At 46.8% G+C, this 19,933-nt stretch overlaps 1 protein-coding gene across 3 annotated transcripts in view; it reads right to left on the bottom strand.

The window, feature by feature from the left end:
- PIP5K1B (phosphatidylinositol-4-phosphate 5-kinase type 1 beta) overlaps positions 1–19,933 on the bottom strand; it is a 295,704-nt gene that overhangs the window by 252,328 nt on the left and 23,443 nt on the right. Inside the window, exon 1 of one of the 3 annotated variants that reach the window (XM_044265942.1) lies at positions 4,493–4,619. The exons of the other annotated variants lie outside the window; for them this stretch is intronic. The gene's annotated coding sequence lies outside the window, so the exon portion shown is untranslated. Of the gene's footprint in view, positions 1–4,492; positions 4,620–19,933 lie in introns of those variants that run through there. 3 annotated transcript variants of the gene reach the window in all.

The raw sequence follows: 19,933 nt of genomic DNA on the forward strand, positions 1-19,933 counted from the left end.
AGTAAGAATAAGTAGAGGCCTCTATGCTAAAGCAAGCAACCTTGGAGCAGACAAACCACTTCTTTACAATGTAATAGGCAACCATATTCTGGTTCAGACCCTGGAGCTCAGATCCTGGCAGACAAATCTGGATTTATTTTACATGACCCTGGACGGAATCCATCTTCTGCTATTCTCTTTGTTGGGCTTTGACAAGGAGGCTTAAAGAACTGAAGTCAAAAGAGTCCATATTCACTTTTTAAACTTTCGCCAAGAAGCTACGAAATACTTGCTGTTAAAAAAGGGTAAGGGGGGCAACTGGGTGGCTCAGAGGGTTAAGCCTCTGCCTTCGGCTCAGGTCCTGACTTCAAGGTCCTGGGACTGAGCCCCACATTGGGCTCTCTGCTCAGCAGGAAGCCTGCTTCCCCATCTCTCTGCCTGCCTCTCTGCCTACTTGTGATCTGTCAAATTAAATAAAATCTTAAAAAAAAAAAGTTGTATCATGGTGACCTTACAGTCGGGCGATATCCCGAATCCACACTTTACCTCCTGCGCTCCTAAAATAAGGTGCCGACTTGCCTTTTCCCATAAAAGAGCCCAATGAGAGAATAAAATGAAAACGTTCGGTTGACTCTGGAGCACATGTCAAATGTAAGACATTACCAGTCGTGTAAATAGTGATCACCATCCAAAAGCCAGCATCAGGAGAAACGCTGCCACGTTGCAGGGAACACTGTGAAGACGTCGCAGCCATCACTAACCAGTGAAACTGGTGATCTATTACTGTATGATCAACACACAGTAATTACGGAACCGACTGTCAACAGCTGCGGTTTCGATTGGATAATAACCAGATAGGACACACCAGAAGAATGTGTACCCAGGAGATAAGACTCTCTCCTCCTGAAGCAAGTCTATGCACAGGTCAGTGCCCCAGAGAGTCTGGGCTGCCCCGATGGGCCTCGAAGGAAGGAAAACATGTCAAAGGAAGAATGTGAGGTTCTTGGACTTGCGGTGGGGTGCGGAAGGTCTATGGAGTGACGGGGGAAAGAAGGAAAGAGAGGGCAAACGCCCAACCTAGTCCAAGCCTGCCACCTTCCTTCAAAATCCGGCTTCTGCTTCTCCCCGGGGAGGAAGACCTTCCCATCAGCCATGAACGTCCAGCCATGCAGGTCAAGGAGAGGGATACGCTGTTCTCCTAGTTGCTGCAACTGCAAGAAAAATGCTCTTGCTCTGTGCCATGAGAGATGGGTTCTGGACTCTTCTTCCCACAGCAAGGCTAAGCTGCTGTGGGCCTGCTCTGAGGGCAGAGGACAGCTAGGACAAGAGGGAGCAGAGGAGACAGAAGAGGAGCAGCCCAGGATGGAGCTGGGAGTGCTGAGCTCTGGGCCATGCTGGCCATTAACCCCTTCAGGGAGCCTACGCCTAACTTCTCCTCCTTGGTGTCCTTATCTGTAAAATGGGGAGATGGCCCTACTCTGTTAGCCTTAAATCAAGTGGACTGAAGTGAGAGTTGGTAGGGGGTGGCGGGGGGTAATAATGACCAGAAAAGTATACCCCAGAAGTTAAGGCTCTTCTCCATACTGCCTAAACTCTACCCGAGCGACCCATGTGACCACGCCCCACCCCCCGAAGATGAGCGTTCCCGTGAAAGCAGAGATCCATTTGGGAAATCAGAGCTTAAACGATGTTGACTTTTTCATTCATGCCTTCATTCATTTACTCAACAAATATTTAGTGGGCACCAATTAGGAACATGTTGCTGAACAGAACAGGCAGGACTTTTCCTTCATGGGGCTTACAACCTGATGGGAGAGAGAGATTCTTAATAGTCCATGTAATTTGTATTTTGAAAAGGTATCTTCCATACTATGTTCTAGGAAGGAAATAAGGAAAAGACGCAGAGGCAGGGACTTAAGCGGTGATCTACTTAGGTGGTGGTGGTGGGGGGGACAAGAAAGTCTTCTCTGGGGCATCCTGAAAGCTCAGAGGGAGCCAGCATTGCAAAGAAGGAAGAGGGAGCTGGCAGTGAGCTCCCGGCGGGGAGATTCGGTGTGAGCACAGGCCCTGCAGCAGGAAGGTCAGGAGAGGAAGAGGCTAGAGCAACGAGGGCAGGACACCTGGAACCCTCTTTTATGGTGTGTGTCTTGTGAACCTTCCAGAGTAGGGCGTAGGATAAGCACTGCTTCCCAAAAAAGTATCCCAGGATGGTTAACACGGACATGTCCACTAAGCCCCTAAGACAAGACTAGGTATCTGATTCAAAGCAAAGTGCCAGGCCTGGATACCATTCCTCGCAGAACAAGTCACTGATTTTGACCTCACCCACAGTGAGGGTGCAAACGTGTCAGGCTTCTGGAGGCTAAAAGGAGGAATGACTGAATCAGGTCACCTGCAGTCTCGTCCTAGAGCAGAAGACTAGGGAAGAGGTGGGAGTCCCTGCCTGACGCTCTGCAGCCCAGGGAGGGGCTTCACAGGGGTCGGCTGGGGACCACGAGACCCCAGCTAGCTGGTGACGGCCGGCTGAACGCTGACCGACAAGCCAAAGGACACAGCACCGCCACTGGGATTACACCGCCATCCCTGAATGTGAGGGGACAAAGGATGCGGCAGTCTCTGCCATGGCCCAGACTTGGAGTCACGCCAAGAGCCTGCGTATGGGGCTCTGTCAGGCTCCGCCGGCCAAGGGCCAGGGGGACAGCAATGGGACCCAGCAGACACAACAAATGGGCCAGTGGTCTTTCCAGAGACGGAGACAGCAGGAGCAACGAGCAGCCAAACCAAGGCAGCTGGAGGCAAGAGGTCCCCGAGGACAGGGTGAGGCCACCTCCGAGGAACCCCCCAAGCGGGCTTCTAAGAGCCACGAGAATGAAGCCAGGAGCTCCGACGATGACATGATACCGGACACTTATGTACGTGGAGCATTAAAATGGGACACTTTGTAAAGCAAGAGACGTCCGAATGCTCACGCGATGGGTTTTCCTCCAGAAACCGGGGAAACGGCTTTCTGGCTGAGTAACTTTTAATGGGAGAGCGAGCGCCGGAGCCAGGCTGTGTTTTGAAGGCATCCTCTGACGTGTGTCTGTCTGTCTGTCCGAGGCAAACGACACCTGCCACCTCCTCGCGGCAGCGTGGTTCGTGGGAAACAGACGGTGCAAAATGAGGTCCGCCGTGCCTGCCCTTGAACACCAGGCTCCCCTCAAGACGCCACCATCCCTCGCGGAGTCAAGGAGGACCTCCCGCCTCTGCAGTGACCGGGGGAGTGACCTCCTGCCCCCAGGAGACACTCGCAGGCCCCGTGCCCTGCGGCTCTTCCAGAAACACAAACTCGGTTCAGGGAGGGACACCCACCCGAGGGACACCCACCCCTGCCCTCAGCTCTGATCCTCCTGAAACAGGCTCCAACCGAGTTCCCCCATTTCAAGCCTCGTGAGTGTGGTCCCCAGGTGTCCTCTTAAGAGGATTCCTTCCACGGGGATCCAGCGGAGAAGCCCAGAGCCCCGACTCCCACCCAGCAGCGAACCCCAGGATACCAAGCACGAGACGGGGCCCAAGTCCCTGCATTCATTCTCGCCTTGTCATACGGGTCACAGTAAAGTCAGACCAGGATGGGGCATGACTATCTCCGTGGGCCCTTGACCATGAACACACACTGGCTGAGACGTTCCGTTACTAGAAGTAACGCTCACCCAATCCGTACCAGGTAGAACAGATTCTTCTTCACACGTAAGCCCTACTTCTTATGGGAGCACATTTAAAACCGAGCTCATGTTAAAAGATGTTTCTGGGGGTGCCTGGGTGGCTGGCTCAGTCAGTGAAGCGTCTGTCTTCAGCTCAGGTCATGATCTCCTGGGATGGAGCCCCGCATCAGCCTCTCTGCTCAGCCTGGAGCCTGCTTCTCCCTCTGCCTCTGCCCTTCCCTCTGCTCATGCTCATTCTCTCTCTCTCTCTCCCCATCTTTAAAAAATTAAAAAAAAAAAAAAAAGATGTTTCTCGGCCTGCTGTCCACTAGATTCTCAGACCGAAGGCAGGGACAGTGTCTCATTCATTTTGTGTCCCCTGAGGCCTGGCATGGAATGTATGTACAGAAGAGGGTTCAAAAATCCAATGGCTAAAAAGCAAATGAACAAATGAATGGATATCCTGGCTCACACTTTAAGCTAGATTCATGTGAATACTGCCGTTAAATATGTGAGAGAGAGAGAGAGGGAGAGAGAGAGGGAGACAGGGGCCTGCTACCCACCACTGCTGACTAATCCACTCTATTCCCCACAGATGATTTGTGGTATGTTTACTTGCATCTTGTAATTGGATACCTCAGTGTCATCTGATACAAAACCCTCTCCTCAGGCTCGTCTTTCCACAGAATCTGAGAGCAGGCCCACGACCCCAGCACTCCCACTGAGAAAGAGGGAAAAGCTCCATCGTGGTCCATGACTCCATGCATGAGAGTCAACATTTCGGGTCTCTCAGAACAAGGAACACAGATCTATCGAAAGGAATTAACGTTCACCTCTCTTGTGGAAGGACCTTTGGGGGCGAAGCAGCGAGAAGGCAGGCTGGCGAGGACAGGGCTGGGAGGCATCAGACACCAGGGGAGAAAGGTCACAAGACTTGGGGTTGGACAGGTCTGCAATCACGTGCTGGCTCTGCTGGGCCTCAGCTTCCCCACCTGTAAAACGGAGGCAACAAGGCCCACCTCAAGCAACCATTGCGAGGAGGACCAGGGAACCTGTGGAGGCTCTGAGGGGGGCAGTCTGAATCCACAGGACTTTCCTCACTATTATTGTCACACACAGTGAATGGCATACACCCACCTGCATTTTTAAGGACGATTTGACCTGTGGGTGTTCGCACCTCAAAGGAGTGGAGATCCACAACTCCGCTGTTCGGAACTTGGAATGCTCCTTCCCATAGAAACAATGCCATAAATCACAGAATTTTAGAACTGGAGGGAGCCTCTGAGAGCACCTGGTCAAGTTCCCACTCAATGGACTATTTCCTACTGCAGACGTCCTGGCGTGCGCAAGCCCACCAAAACCAATGTAACCCGTGATGTCGTGGAAATACTACACACACACACACACACACACAGAAAATGACTTTAAAATAGTCCCCATTCACCTTCCCAAGTTCTTCTGAACTCGATTATCTTCCAACTTAGCAGCTCACTCAAGGAGAAGGGACACATGTTTCTAACTTCTTGAAACCTACCCTGCCCCTCCCCACACCCAGCAACAGCCACAAAAAACTTCCAGCTACTCTGCGATAAGGACTTTATCTGCAGCATGAGCAAAATGCAACAGGCCCCCCGCGGAGGGGGGGGGGGAGATGAGGGGAGTGGGGGAGGGGTGTCAAAGGCAGCAAGAGGTGGGGCGGAGGAGGGCACAGGAAGGCAAGGCTTGATGACCAACTTTCCCGCCATCCTCCCTTCCCCCTGCAACGGCCTTCTTTGACCTGGTCATGCACAAAGAGATCATCTGAGATCCCGATGGGTCCCGTGCACTGTCACACAAACTCTGACCCCCGGCTGTGCCCCCCTGGCCCCCCGGCCCCCTGCAGTGGGCGGCAAGAAGGCACGGAGTGCTCTGGGGTCTTCCTACTGCTTATTCTTTGGACTGGCCAAGGCTGGCTCTCCGTACGCATGCGGGATGTCTGCAAGCCAAGTGTGTTTAGCTCGGAGAGTGCCCGAACTATGGTGTCTGATAGGGAAAGTTCAAAAGAAACCGCAGAATGACCAAGGCTATCTAGCCTTTTTTTTTTTTTTTTTAAGATTTTATGTATTTATTTGACAGAGAGAAATCACAAGTAGATGGAGAGGCAGGCAGAGAGAGAGAGAGAGAGAAGCAGGCTCCCTGCCAAGCAGAGAGCCCGATGTGGGACTCGATCCCAAGACCCTGAGATCATGACCTGAGCCGAAGGCAGCGGCTTAACTCACTGAGCCACCCAGGCGCCCCCAAGGCTATCTAGTCTTACATGAAGCCTCACAGCACTGCTCCGACAACACGAGATGATGCTCATGGCATCATGATCCTATGATCATGACACGATCCTATGCATGGTAGGACCCCAGTGTATATGCACACACTATGTTACGCCCACATTCTCACAGGCCTCTGGCTTTTCAGAAAAGTTATTTATTTATCTATCTATCTATCTATTTGAAAGGGAGACAGAGTACAAGCCCGGGAAGGAGCAGAGGGAGAGGGGGAAGCAGGCTCCTTGCTGAGCAGCGAAACCCGATGTGGGGACTTGATCCCCAGACCCCAGGATCATGACCGGAACTGAAGGCAGATGCTCAGCCCACTGGGCCACCCAGGCACCCCTCTTAGCTATATCTGTTTAAAATGAAGATTGGATGGAAATACTTCAAAATATGAATAGCTCTTTTGCCTGTGTGATGGAAATACAGGTTATCTATTTTTTCTTAGTAATTTTCTGTACTTCCAAGTCTGGTGAAATGGGCAAGTAATTGTATAATGAAGTGAAATGGCATTTAGGAACACTGATTAGACAGGCATCTGGGTGGCTCAGTAGGTTAAGTGGCTGCCTTCGGCTCGGATCCTGATCATGGGGTCCTGGGATCGAGCCCTGTTGCGCTCCCTGCTCAGGGAGGAACCTCCTTCTCCCTCTGCCCCTCCCCCTGCTCATGCTCTCTTTCTCACTCTCTCACTCTCAAATAAATAAAATCTTTTTTTTTTTAAAGTACTGATTAGATACCGTAGAGCAAAAATGTCTTTAGAAATGACCTAATTCCATATTTTTCCCAATCCCTCCCAATTATGCAGGTCAAACACCTCCGGACCCTCGAGTGACTTGCCCACCTGAAGTCTTACAACTAGTAGACAATTGAGCCAAATCATAGCCTGAACTCAGATCTTGTGACATTTATGGCCTGGGCCCCTCCCATGATATCGCAGTGTCCTAGAGTCAGGGACGAATGAACCCTGTAAGGAAATACTCCATAAGGAAAGGGCAAGTCTTACCGTGCACACCTACACTTCTTGCTAAATAAATATTTGCCTGGCATTATATCATCGTTTTATGACATGCAAACAAGTCCGTTGCTAAAGGACTTGTCACAGCCACTGAATCGGGTCTGGTTTACAAAGGTCTCCCCCCCCCCCCCCCCCCGCACTGCAAAGAATCCCACTTCCCGAGAGACGGTCAAGGTGAAACTTTATCAGAAGACACTCCCAATCTTAAGCCAGGCATCTCTGACTACAGAAGAACAAATGGGCTCTTCTGTCCTCTACTGCCGCTACCTACACACATGAGCAGACACTTAACTTCCGCTCTGCCGCGCGGTGCTCTATTAGAACGACCGGAACATTCACCCCGCCCCAAAGATGCACAAAGATGCACAGAGTAGACAGGCTGCACACCTTCTGTGGAAGCACCCCATCTAAAAGGCTTTAAGTACTTCCTTTCTGTGAACAGGAACCTTGTCAGGAACAAAGCAGCATCTCAGTCCGACTGCTATCTTGCACTTCTTCAGGAAGAAAATCCAGACATCTGAGGCATACCCAGGTGCACAGAACAGCCCTGGGCCACACAGGACCGGCTTCCTAGTACACTCTGCTTATCTCCAGCTGGCTGGGCTGGGAGAGCTTTCTAGGCAAGGGGTGGGAAGTGGCCTCCAAGGACACAGGGGCACAGGAGGACAGCCCAGGTGAAACACCTGTTCCTAAGATAAGTGAAGAGACTCCCCCCATCGCAGCCCCAGCAGAGAGCTCATTTCCTGCTCATGTGCTAACCAGGCACATAATCCACAAACCCCAGAGGCAGACTTAAGGCAGGCGAGCTGAGAGGGAGCGGGAGCCTGGACGATCGGACCGTCCCCCTGCTGCCTGGACTGAGCAGTAATTAACTGAGAGTTAGAACCTGAACTTACCGCTAAGCCTGGAGCGCGCAGAGGCAGGGCCGAGCTGGGAGTGCCTGAAATGAGCTGTGAAAATGCAGAAGTGCTGACCCCGGCAAGAATTCAAGGTAGGGGAAGCCCAAGGAGAAATTTAGGGAAGAGCAGGCTGGACAGTATTGTGACCTGAGGGGGTGCCCCAGCCCTCCCGCCGGAATGATTTCGGGATTGAGGGAAGCCCTGGGGGGTGGGGAGGCTGAAATGTACATGTTCCCATGTAAGCGTGGAATTCCGAAATATTTTAAAGGTTTCAGGAAAGAATTCATGTGCTGAAATGGCCTCTTTTCATCGCTCTGTCAGTCAAAACAATAGCGCCCCGTAGGAAGCCAAGAACCCTATCGATGGAGCCCTCAATCCCAGACCTCGACTCTGAGAATTTAATCTAAGGAAATAAGACAGTAGAGGCAAAAGGCAAGGCTGTATGAAGGGGCACAATCCGCTACGTTCCATAAAAGCAAGAACACAAATACGAGATCACATGTGATGGCCGGTGATAGCCATAAATTTGACAAGGCAAGGGTAAATTAAGGCACATGAAGTATGTTCCACACCTTTCGAACGGATGACATGAAAATACAAATGGAGGAAAATCACACGGGAAGTTTAAAAATTCAAAATTAAATGTTCACTACGGATACAACTGAATCGAAATGGTGGTGCCCGAGACAGAGCCGTAGGAAGAGACAGTGACCAAGAGCTCATGTTGACCAGATGGTCTGGGGTAGTAGCCTGATGGGGGAGGCAGGTGCTGAGGGCAAGGCCCCCTTAGGCAAACCCGTGGAGAACTTTCTGGCTGGTCAAAGAGAGGCTCCATCTCATTCTGAAATCCTGAGGGATGGGCTGGAACCCTCAACAAGAAGAGATGTTGGTCTTAGTCAATTGAGCAAAAGGGGCCCAAGGCCATGCCTAATTAACCTTGGATTAAGGGGAAAAGAAGGGGTTTCACAAGACCCCGAAGGAGGGAGAGCTGAAAGAACTTGCAGATTAAAAGAAAACGGAGCCCTTTTCCCAGAGGGCCTATCATGGTCTGTTGAATCCAGAGAAATCTGGAAGGTTCCATCTAGTCTAGAAATTTGGCCAGCGAACTGAGGAGCAAGAGGACAAACTTGTAAATGTCTGATGAGAACAGGAAGGCGGGAATGGCACAGAGTGATTAACCTCACCCCCACCCCGCTTCCTCCCCCAACTTCCAGATAAGAACCCTCACAGCCAGAAAGGCTATGCTGACCGCTTGCCCAGGATGAGCACTAAGCTAGCTTATGGCGGTGCCGGACCCCGATCCTGTCCTCTCGTTCAGGCGGTTTGTACATGATCACACGCTCTCCTCTCAACCCTACGTAGCTCCCCGCATTCTCCCACCATACAGGAATTAAACTCGAAACAACTGTTCTCACTAGATAAATAGTATTGTTATTTTTAACTGAAGGAAATTCAGGAACACCCTAAAAGGAGGACAATCAACAGCAGTTTCATTTCTCAAAGCAACCTTGGTTTTTAAAAATTCTCATTATTTCTGTTAAATGTATGGTTTGGGCCCATTTTCATAGCTGGCAAATACTAATTTCATGGCGTGAGTATTTATTCTATAGGCTTAGCTAGTCCATTCAGCTTCGTATCATCAGCCACATAAAATATAGGACTTCTTACAATTTTCACCCAAGTCCTAAGGATCCTTCTTACATTGGGGTGGATCCTTCTTACATGGGGGGTGGGGTGTGCTTCTTTCCAAGCTGTCACGCAATCATTAACTGTGCTATGGCATATGAACAGACTCGGCTGTGAATGTTCTGGATTGTTCTGCCATCCTCCAACTGCTATTCTGTGCATCAGGAGACATGTGAGAGGTTTCTGTCGAAGGCTTCCAAGTCTCTGGCTCTCTCTTCCTCTACCAACCCAGAACACTTATCTAAAAAGGCGACGTGATGATCGGTGACTATACCTTAGTAAATTTACGCTGATTTCTGGGGATCGATGCCATCTCTTCTGTGGGTTTTAAATCACTTACACGATGGTCATTCAGAATTTTTGCAAGGGAACATTTCACATATTGAATGAATTCAGCTCTTTCAAAAGTTGCACAGAACAACATGTACATGTTTCTGGTCTTCTGTAATGTTTCCCACTCTCCAAGATTTAGTCAAAGGTCACTGGCAGTGGCTCAGAGGTGCGGTCTCTTAACTCCTTCAACACCCTTAGATACGACCAAGTATGTCCTAGCGCTGTGAACTCATTTCGGTTACTTACATATTATTTCATTGTCTTCTACCTCCCTCTTCATTAATCCCCCTTTCACTTGGAAGATCATTATTCTCTCTGCTGGGGAACTGAAAGCCAAGCAGTTCTGTATATGTCATGTATTAATGTCAGCCTTCTACTCTTATGCAAGTCTGTCTCTGTCTCTACTCTTCTAGCTCCAGAGAACAGCTAAAAAGCAAAACAAACTAAAACACTATTTTCAAAATACAAAAAAACACACCACACACTGTCCACACTCCACCACGCACCTGCACGTACGCCAGAAAAGTTCAACCTGGCCAGTGAAGAAACTAATGCCACTATGTGACATGTCACCTTGTAGCAAGCCACGGAAACACACCTTTAGAAACCACGCTGGTGAGTCGGGAAGGAAACGGACATACCCACGGGACTTAAGACAATGTGACCGTGTATCTGGAGGGCAAATACCTAAGATGTGTATGCCCTCTGGAAACCAAGAAACCTACACTAGGATATTTATCTTAAGGGACGCATTCTGAAACAAATCTGAAATAAAAGAAGGTTCAAGCATACAAATAGGTCTTTTGGGAATATCCTAAAAGCCCCAAACTGGAGACAGTTTAAAATATCCAACAAGGGGAATCTTAATTGAAATACAAAACACTGACTGTGGTAGTCCAATAATGCCCCCTCCCAAAGGGGTCCAAGTCCTAATGCTCAGGATCTGGGAACATGCTGCTTTATGTGGCAAAAGGAACTTTGTAGACATGATTAAGTTAAGGGTTTTGAGAAATGGGGAGACTGTCCTGGGATTATCCAAGTTGGCCCAATGGGAACAAAACAGAAACAGAGGTTAGAGACAGAGAGGAGCCTTGAGGTTGACGTGCTACTGGCTTTAAAGCCAGAGGAAGGGGTCCTATGTCAAAGTACATGGAGGCCTCTAGAAGCTGGAAAGGGCAAGAAAAAAATTCCTTCCTAGAGGTTTCAGAAGGGACCCAGCTGGGCTGACACCTCCATTTTAGGAATTCTGACTTCCAGAGCCGTAAGATAATAAACTTCTGTCCTTTTAAGTCACTAAATTTATGGTAAATCTTCACAGCAGCAATATGGAGTTGATACACTAAGAGATAACCACCAAAAACGATAAAATAGAGGACTGCGAAGCAACTAAAATACTAACATGTGCAGATGGGAAACCAGTTCATGCAACAGTTACTACCTTACACCATACACATACAAACAGATCAAGAGTCACAGGAACAAATAAAAATGTGCCAAGAGATTAAAAGACCTCAGAACTGGTCCCCCTGCTTCTGCCCTCAAGTTCTTAGCACTCAGAATAGCCAGTGGTTCTTTTCAAAAATGCAATCAGATGACCTTACTCCTCTGCTCAAAACCCTCCAATTAGGCTCCTGTTGTCTCAAGGAAAAAGCTCAAGCCTCAAGAAGGACCTAGAGGGCACCTGGGTGGCTCAGTGGGTTAAGCCGCTGCCTTTGGCTCAGGTCATGATCTCAGGGTCCTGGGATCAAGTCCCGTGTCGGGCTCTCTGCTCGGCCTCGGGGAGCCTGCTTCCTCCTCTCTCTCTCTCTGTCTGCCTCTATGCCTACTTGTGATCTCTCTCTGTCAAATAAATAAATAAAATCTTTAAAAAAAAAAAAAAAGAAGGACCTAGAAAGCCCAAGTCCATGGGAGTGCACGGCTCTGGGGCAAGGCACTCCTGTGTACTCTCTGTGACTGGCCTCCTCCCATGGATGGGGACCCCCTGCCCAGGCATGTGCCTGCTCCTACTCGCTCCATTTCTCCGGCCTCCCACCTGCTGCTCTGCCTCGCCAACTCCACTCTGGCCTCACCAGCCAACTTGCTATTCCTGGAACTCCTTCATACTTTCTGCACTCACTGTTCCCTCTGCCTGAAGTACCATATCCAGGGGTAGGCTTCCTGGAACAAAGGGCTGGGTCATCTCCTGTATTTGCTCTCCAAATACATAGTTACATGATCTGACCTGTGAGTATGTCTATTTCCCTACAACCTCACCAGCATGGTGTTTTATCTCTCAGCAGTATGTTTATCACAAAGTAACATTTCAGTTTTGTGTTAACTTCTTGGTTGAACCTTTTTGTGAGGATGTGTGTATTACTATAAATAACGTACCACACATACTGTACACTTAAATACCTTTTTATTGTTGTTGTTCCTTTTTGGTTCCAAATTCCAAAAGATCCAAGAGAAGAAATATACCAGATGAGCTGGAGCATTTGTAGCATTTGTAGCATCAGTGAAAACAAGCAAACAAAACTCCACAGGGACGGGGGAATGTCAAGCAATAAAGGAGTGACTAGAAATAAAGGGGCCCGGGCACCTGGGTGACTCAGTGGGTTAAACCACTGCCTTCGGTTCAGGTCATGATCTCAGGGTCCTGAGATCGAGTCCCGCATCGGGCTCTCTGCTCAGCAGGGATCCTGCTTCCCTCTCTCTCTCTCTGCCTGCCTGTCTGTCTACTTGTGATCTCTCTCTCTGTCAAATAAATAAATAAAATCTTTAAAAAAAAAAAAAGAAAGAAAGAAAGAAAGGGGCCCAAGCGCCAACAGTCTGAGCAAGAAAATCAAGCAGTGTTGCATTATAACTCAAAGTGTATCATAAAGGAGTCCAGGGACATAAATGAGTGACTGAATGAATAAATGGGGAGAGAACAATCTCCCACGCAGAAGAATCCTACATAATTCTGTGTGTGTTTTTTAAAGATTTTAAGTTATCTCTACACCCAATGTGGGGCTTGAAGTTTGATTCCCAGATCGAGTCGTAAGCTCGCTCAACTAAGCCAGCCAGCACCCCAGAACTCCTGCAATTCTTACAGATACCCTCCTTCAAGGAAGAGGACTGTACCTCTCTACTTTTTAAGTGTGGGCTGCACACAGTGACTTTCTTCCAAAGAGCACAATCTGGGAAGCGGGTGGAACGAAACAGGAACTCTCTAGCAGAGCAATCTCACAAAACATCGCTTCACTCGGGTCATCAAGATCAACATCAGCAGCGACGTCATGCTCATAGCGTATGTCATCTTGATACGGTGTGATGAGGGCAGCACGTTATCTCCCTGAAACACATCACCCCAATCTAATCATGAGAAAACATCCAACGAAGCCCCGCTGAGGGACATCCTGTAACACACCGGACCGTAATTCTCAAAACGGTCAAGGTCATCAAACACAAGGACAATGTGAGAAACCGTCACAATTACTAGGAACCTAGGGAGACATGACCACTAAATGCAACATGGTATCTTAGATGTGACAAAAAGGGGGGGGGCAGTAGGAAAAACCAGCAAATGTGAATGAAGTATGGACTTCAGGCAGTAATGACATACAGATGTTGGTTCATGAATTGGGACGAACGTACCATGTTAACGTAAGATAATGATCAAGGAAAATGAGTGCTTCCCACTCTGTATTGTAGCTCGGGAAGGCTCTCAATCTAAAAACGTTCTAAAATGTTTGTTAAAAATAATTCCAACAGGTCACCCACATTGTCCTCGAAGGTTCCTCCCTTTTCCACGTCATGCAGTAATTCTTCCCGAGTGGTCGGTGGTTAAGTCCAAAATGGCAGCTTCCTTGGTTGTGTTCTGCAAAGTGACCCCAAAAGGCCAAAAGGTATTGGGCTTTATTTTCAGGTCACTCAGCCACCCAGAAGAAGCTGAGACATCACTGACTGTTGCTTCTTCCAGAAAGTGTTCCACAAGGTACCACAAGCCTTGGCCTCCATCTGTCTGGTTAACAGAAGTTTCCCACAACAATCAAAGCAATAGGCTTTCTCCACTCGCCCTTTCAACCTCAACAAATGCTCTGTAGAATGGTTTCTCCAACAGATCATGGCTTGTAGATAGGGATGTTCTTCCCTGCACATCAATCCTGCTTCTCCTCTTGCCTTCCAAAGACCACAGAGACATTCCCATCCCTTTGTCTCGGGGCATTTGAACAGGAAGCCAAGGGAGCAATATCAGTCACCATATTAAAAATATACAGAGAGAGAAGAAAAGGACTAAGATCTTCTCTAACCAATGTACTTGACACATTCTGGACTCACCTGCCTGCTACCCACCAGTCCTCACCGACCAAGTTCTTAACCAAGCCACAGAGATGTATGTTGGGCGTAGCTCTGAGCCTCTGATCTCGCAGTCTGAAACCTCCCATCTGAAACATTTTCCCAGTCTCTTGTTTATTCTAGCTGCAGTCCTCATGCATGCCTCCCACACAAGAGTCATCTTTCTCATCTCCAAACTCTCAGAAGCCCCGTATTATTTTGCATTCCCAGCCCCGCTGGTTGTGTTTCATCAGCTTATCTCCCCGACTCCACTGTAAGTTCCTTAATGGGATGAACTCATCTACTTTTCTGCATAACCCTGGCACCCCGATCACTCTACCTGTGCATTAAACATGAGCACATATTTGAGTGCCTCCCATAGACACCTCTCACAGATCTCTTCTTACAACAACTCAATGAGGTAGGCACATAATTACCCCCATTTTATAGCTGAAAACACTGAGGAGTGAGGCAGTTGAGCGGCTTTCCCGGGGTCACATGGAAGTTAAAGAGACAGTATGTGAAGCAAAATCCTTACTCTTAATTACCACAGAAAGTCCCACTGCCTCCCTGAACTCTCCCAGTTCAAAGATCCCTTGCAGAGTGTAGGGATTTTAACAAGCGGCGATCTCAGAAGGAAAATTAAACACTCTTCGTCTAAGGGCCCCAAATTGATTGTGAAAATTTTTATTCAAGTGTTCTCCTCAAGACCTCAGAGTCACACCGAGGTTGTGTACAGCATGGACAACAGGACTCAAGGAAGACAAAAATTTCTCGAGGAAGCACTGCGGTTAGCCATCATTCTCCACACGTCGACCAGTTAGAAGGACGGATGGACACAGGCTGAACTAATAGAGAAAAATAGGATAAGCCCGTCTGTAAGCTTAGACTGCAACTCCAGGCCAGCTCATCCACTTTAAGGAAGCCTGGCAGAGAAAAGGTATGACCCGGCACGCGGCACCATACCGCACGAGCGCGTCCCCCATAGAGCAAGGTTCTCTTCCGCCATCTGCTTCTCATTTCCCACTGGCAATTTTGTGGTTGGATGATCAGCTTCTTAGATGATTTCTAAAAATAAGCTAGCATTAATTGAATTACACAGGTACATGAGTATTTACGGTCACCTTGTAGCTTACACCTAAATGAAACACCTTCCTTTCTAGGACAAGGAAGAAGGGGTTGACCTCCTCAGCAGGTGCAAAGCATCAGAGCTGGGGCATGGCTCCCATTTCTCTAGCATCGTCACCAGCAGCACCCCCAGACAATGGGCGCCAAGAGCATCTGCACCCTGAGGCAGCCGTCACTACTAACGCCCGCTCTACACAACCAAGACTCACCACCAGGCTTGGCCAAAGGAGCCAGCGAAACTCTCTACTCAGCTGTGCTCTTGATCTCTCCGTGCCAGCTGCGACTTCAGAGCTTTGCCCAGGAGCAACACTGACCTTCCTAGATCTGCTACATGTGTTCATTCTTTTCTTTAGGCCCCCACTATCCCCTGTTTACCAGACCCAACCGTCTGGTTGAGCTGTCAGCCTCGAGACCAACACCTCCTCTGCTGATGTCCTTTTCTCAAACAGGAGGTGGACCTAGTTCCGAGTTTCTGAAGAAATATGAATGAGAAAGGAGACACACATTATCACGGATCCTAGGTGGACTGAAGGGAGTACACCAGCAGAGCCTCCATGAGAAATGGTAAGGGACTCAATCAATCTCCAGTAAATCCCGAATACGCCCAAAGCCCAAGGTCTGGTTTCGGATGCTCTTGAACCCCACCATGCAACAAATGGACAGAAGTGACCCCCATAACTCAGCCAGCCTGCATGATTCTGGAGTCAAGAGAATTGCAGTGAACAAAGCTGTACTGATTAGAAAATGAACAAGAGATCCTTCTTCCCTCAAGGAACTTACAATTCCAGGCAGAACTTCGAAACTAGACACGCCTGCAAAGAACCGAAAATACACACTGAAGAGTGCTAAGTCCGTAAGAGAAGTATGAAGAAAATGTTATCTCCTTCACTCACTTTTTATTGCGGGGTCATGGGAAAGATTTTAAGATTTTGAGAAGCAACTCCCCCTTGTTTAAGAATTGTTCACAGAGGCCCCACTAAGAGAGCAGTGGGGGAAGCACAGGAGGCCTGGAACCCAAGGGCGAGCCGGAAGCTGCTGGAAGCCAGCTCGCTCCTTTCCTGGCCTCCTTGCACCCACATTGTAGAAAGGGTTGCAATCTGTTTATTATGAAACACTTCCTGAAATACCACAGAGAAGAGGCCATTTGCAAAAGCACAGAGCACAATTCTAACGCGTTAGCGCTTTCTGAAGTGTGGCTCTGTCACTAAGCGATTTCGTGGGATGGTGAGCCCAGGGCACCGGCCCATCTTCTGATCTGGAGAGATCTGGAAAGGACAACCCGCAGGCGTGCAACCTCCAAGGCTTACTGTGGAGCCCGGAGGCCTGCTTGACCCCAACCCCTCCCCCACCCCAGGCTCAACATTGTTGCCACCTTCTTTCAGCTACACTATCTTCCCTAACTCACAGTGCCCCTCTCCCCTAATCTATTGTGAATTCCTTGAGGGCAAAGCCCACTCATTCCCTCCCCCCACCGCTCCCCCAAATGTTATCCTCTTTGCCCTCAGCTTAAGATCTGTTATAAAAAGCACATTAAGAGTGAAACAAAGTAGTATTTACCTAGCTCCTAAGGCCCATACTCCCTTATTTCAGCTTATTTTCCCAATAACCCAATGAGGTGGGTAACTTAAGCCTCATTTTACAGGCTGTTCTTTGCTGGGAAGACAAAGGAGTTGGCGCCTCTTTGAGCCTTGTGCACTGGACATAACCCAATGTCAGGTCCAAACCTCTCCTCACTTTCCCCTGCAAAACGGACCCATCCCATCCAGACAGAGGAAGGATCAGAAATCCTACAGGTAGAACAGATGGATACTCATAAAACCAATGCTAAACTGAAACACTGCAACTTTCAGACGTCAAGAGTTAGTGGAGAACAGCCTCGAAGGTTCTAAAGCGAGTGGCACTCATACCTGACACATGACCCTTGAAACTAAATTATTGCACATATTTTGAAGGGTCCATAGACTTGGGCTAAAGGTAACTTTCCTTAATTGTGATGGCCATGGAAGTAGTATCTGTTCTATCTGTTCACCTGTTAATGATTGAAGAACAAGTAAGGAGGAGTAGCTTCTAACTAAGACTGTAAAGGAAGTGGCTGAGTCTCGCCCCTTCTCAGGGATAATTCTCATGAACAAAGGAGATCTATTGAAGCAACATTGTAAATTCCAGACAATCAGGAAATTCACGATCCCTTTACCTATTTACCTTCTACTGATCTGTATGTGTACTTTATGTGTGTGTGTGTGTGTGGTATATAGTAGGACCCATTTTAAGCACCCACTAATATCCTTGGAATTTATTGTTAGTTCCAATACACCTGATATGACAAGCTCAAGAGTTTTATTTCTCAACACAGTCCAGGTCAAACTCCATTCCAGTGACTCCTGTGGGCTTCCTGAAATTCTCTGCTTTCCTCGAGTTTCGTTGTCCATCATTGTACTTAAAAGCACAATAATTGTTTAAGAATTGAGAAAGAATTGAGGAACAAATAATTGTTTAAGAATTGTTCTTGATGTACAGAATTTTAAAATGTAATTGGATATGGACTATTATAACAGATCTAAAACCTGCTTTTGAGAGATTGTTTTTTAAAAATTTTATTTATTTATTTGACAGAGAGAGATCACAAGTAGGCAGAGAGACAGGCAGAGGGGGGCGGGAAGCAGACTCCCCACTGAGCAGAGAGCCCGATGCAGGGCTCGATCCCAGGACCCTGAGATCATGACCTGAGCTGAAGGCAGAAGCTTAACCCACTGAGCCACCCAGGCGCCCCTTAAGAGATTTTTTAATCCAAAAGTAAATCTCATCTCCTGATATGGCTCACTTTTTATGAACTGATACTAGTCCCAATTAGTCTTGTGGAGTATTTCTTCAATTGTCCTATCCTCACCTTTATGGAAAGCACTGGTGTCCCAGTTTCTGGCTACTGGTATCAGGTGCTCCAAATCTTGTTGACCCTGCATATTATTTTCTCCATCTTATAACATCCTGTGAATTATATTCTCATAGTCTGTATATCGTATTCATCTACCACCAAATACACACAATAAAACAGTAAACAAAATCACCAAAGCAGATTGTACAAAACTGCTCTCTGCTTTTTCATGCTTATCAGCATACTTGATTGTAAATCATCTTTTAGAGTATTTTATCCTTTTTTTGTACCTATTTTCCATAGACTTTTCCATAGTATTTTATCAGTAAATAATAGTGTATTATGAGCTATTACAGTTTGTCTAATCATTTCCCCCAGTGTTAGATAACAATGTATTCTTTCATTATTAAAAGTAACACTGTTCTAACGAGATTTGTTTTTCCTACTTTTTTCCCCTGCCAAGAGAAATTACTAAATCAAAGGTTACGTTTGTTACAATGATTCTGTTAAATAATTTTGTTGCCCCTTCAGGAAAGATGTACTAATTTGAATGCTACCAATCATGTGCAATTATTTCCCATTCTACATGGTCACACCAACACTGTAACTTACCATGTTAGTTATTATTATTTTTTTAATCTCAGTTTACCTTAGGTTGGATTTCTTCCATCATCACCATGTTTGGTTCTTTTTGCACATACTGGTCTTTCTCATGTGTAAAAATGATACTATTTAACCTTTAGCCATTTATCCAAATAAAAACTAGTTGTAACATCATTCTAACTGTGCCTTATATATTATGGACACCAACCTTGTGTGCGTGTAGGTATATTTTCTCTATTTCAATTCATAGGTGTTTTAAAAATTCTTATTTTACCAGTTTTAATCTAACTTCCTAAAACAACTATGTTGAGATTTTATCTTCCTTTATATTTTGGAAGATTAATTAGACTGAAGATTTTACCATCTCTCGGAAGTAAACCAAAATATACTTCATTTTAGATGACAGAAATTAAGGATTTACTCTGGCTCTTCAATATCTATTTTTTTAAAAATCAGAAACAAAAGGAGATATCATTACCAATGATAAGAGAAATATAAAAGATCCAAAGAAACTATGAAAGACAATCTTATACTAACAAACTGGACAACCTAAAAAACTGAATAAAATTACAAGCCAATATTCCTGATGAATATAGATGCAAAGGTCTTTAAAAAAAAAAAGAAAGAAAGAAAAGAAAAGAAAAGAAAAAAGAAAACCCAGCAAACCCATTTGAACAATACATTAAAAAGATGATATACCATGAACACGTGGGATTTTTTGCAGGGATGCAAGGATGGTTCAACATCCACACATCAGTCACTGTGATATACCATATTAACAAAATGAAAGATAAAAATTATATCATCATCTCAATAGATGCAGAAATCAGAAAAAGCATTTGACAAAATTGAGCATCTATTCAGATTAAAAACTTTCAAAGTGGGTTTAGAGATAAGAGACCTCCATATAATAAAGGCCATATATAATGAGCCCACAGCTAACAGATACTCAACAATGAAAAGCTGAAAGACTTTGTTCTAAGATCAGGAATGAGACAAGGATACAGACTCCCACCACTTTCATTCTACATAGTATTGGAAGCCCTAACCACAGCAATTTGGCGAGAAAAAGAAACCTAAGACATCCAAATTGGAAAGAAAGAAGTAAAGGTGTTGCTCTTTGCAGATGACATAGTATT

Source organism: Neovison vison, chromosome 9, assembly GCF_020171115.1.
Source record: "Neovison vison isolate M4711 chromosome 9, ASM_NN_V1, whole genome shotgun sequence".
Classification (NCBI taxonomy): Eukaryota; Metazoa; Chordata; class Mammalia; order Carnivora; family Mustelidae; genus Neogale; species Neogale vison.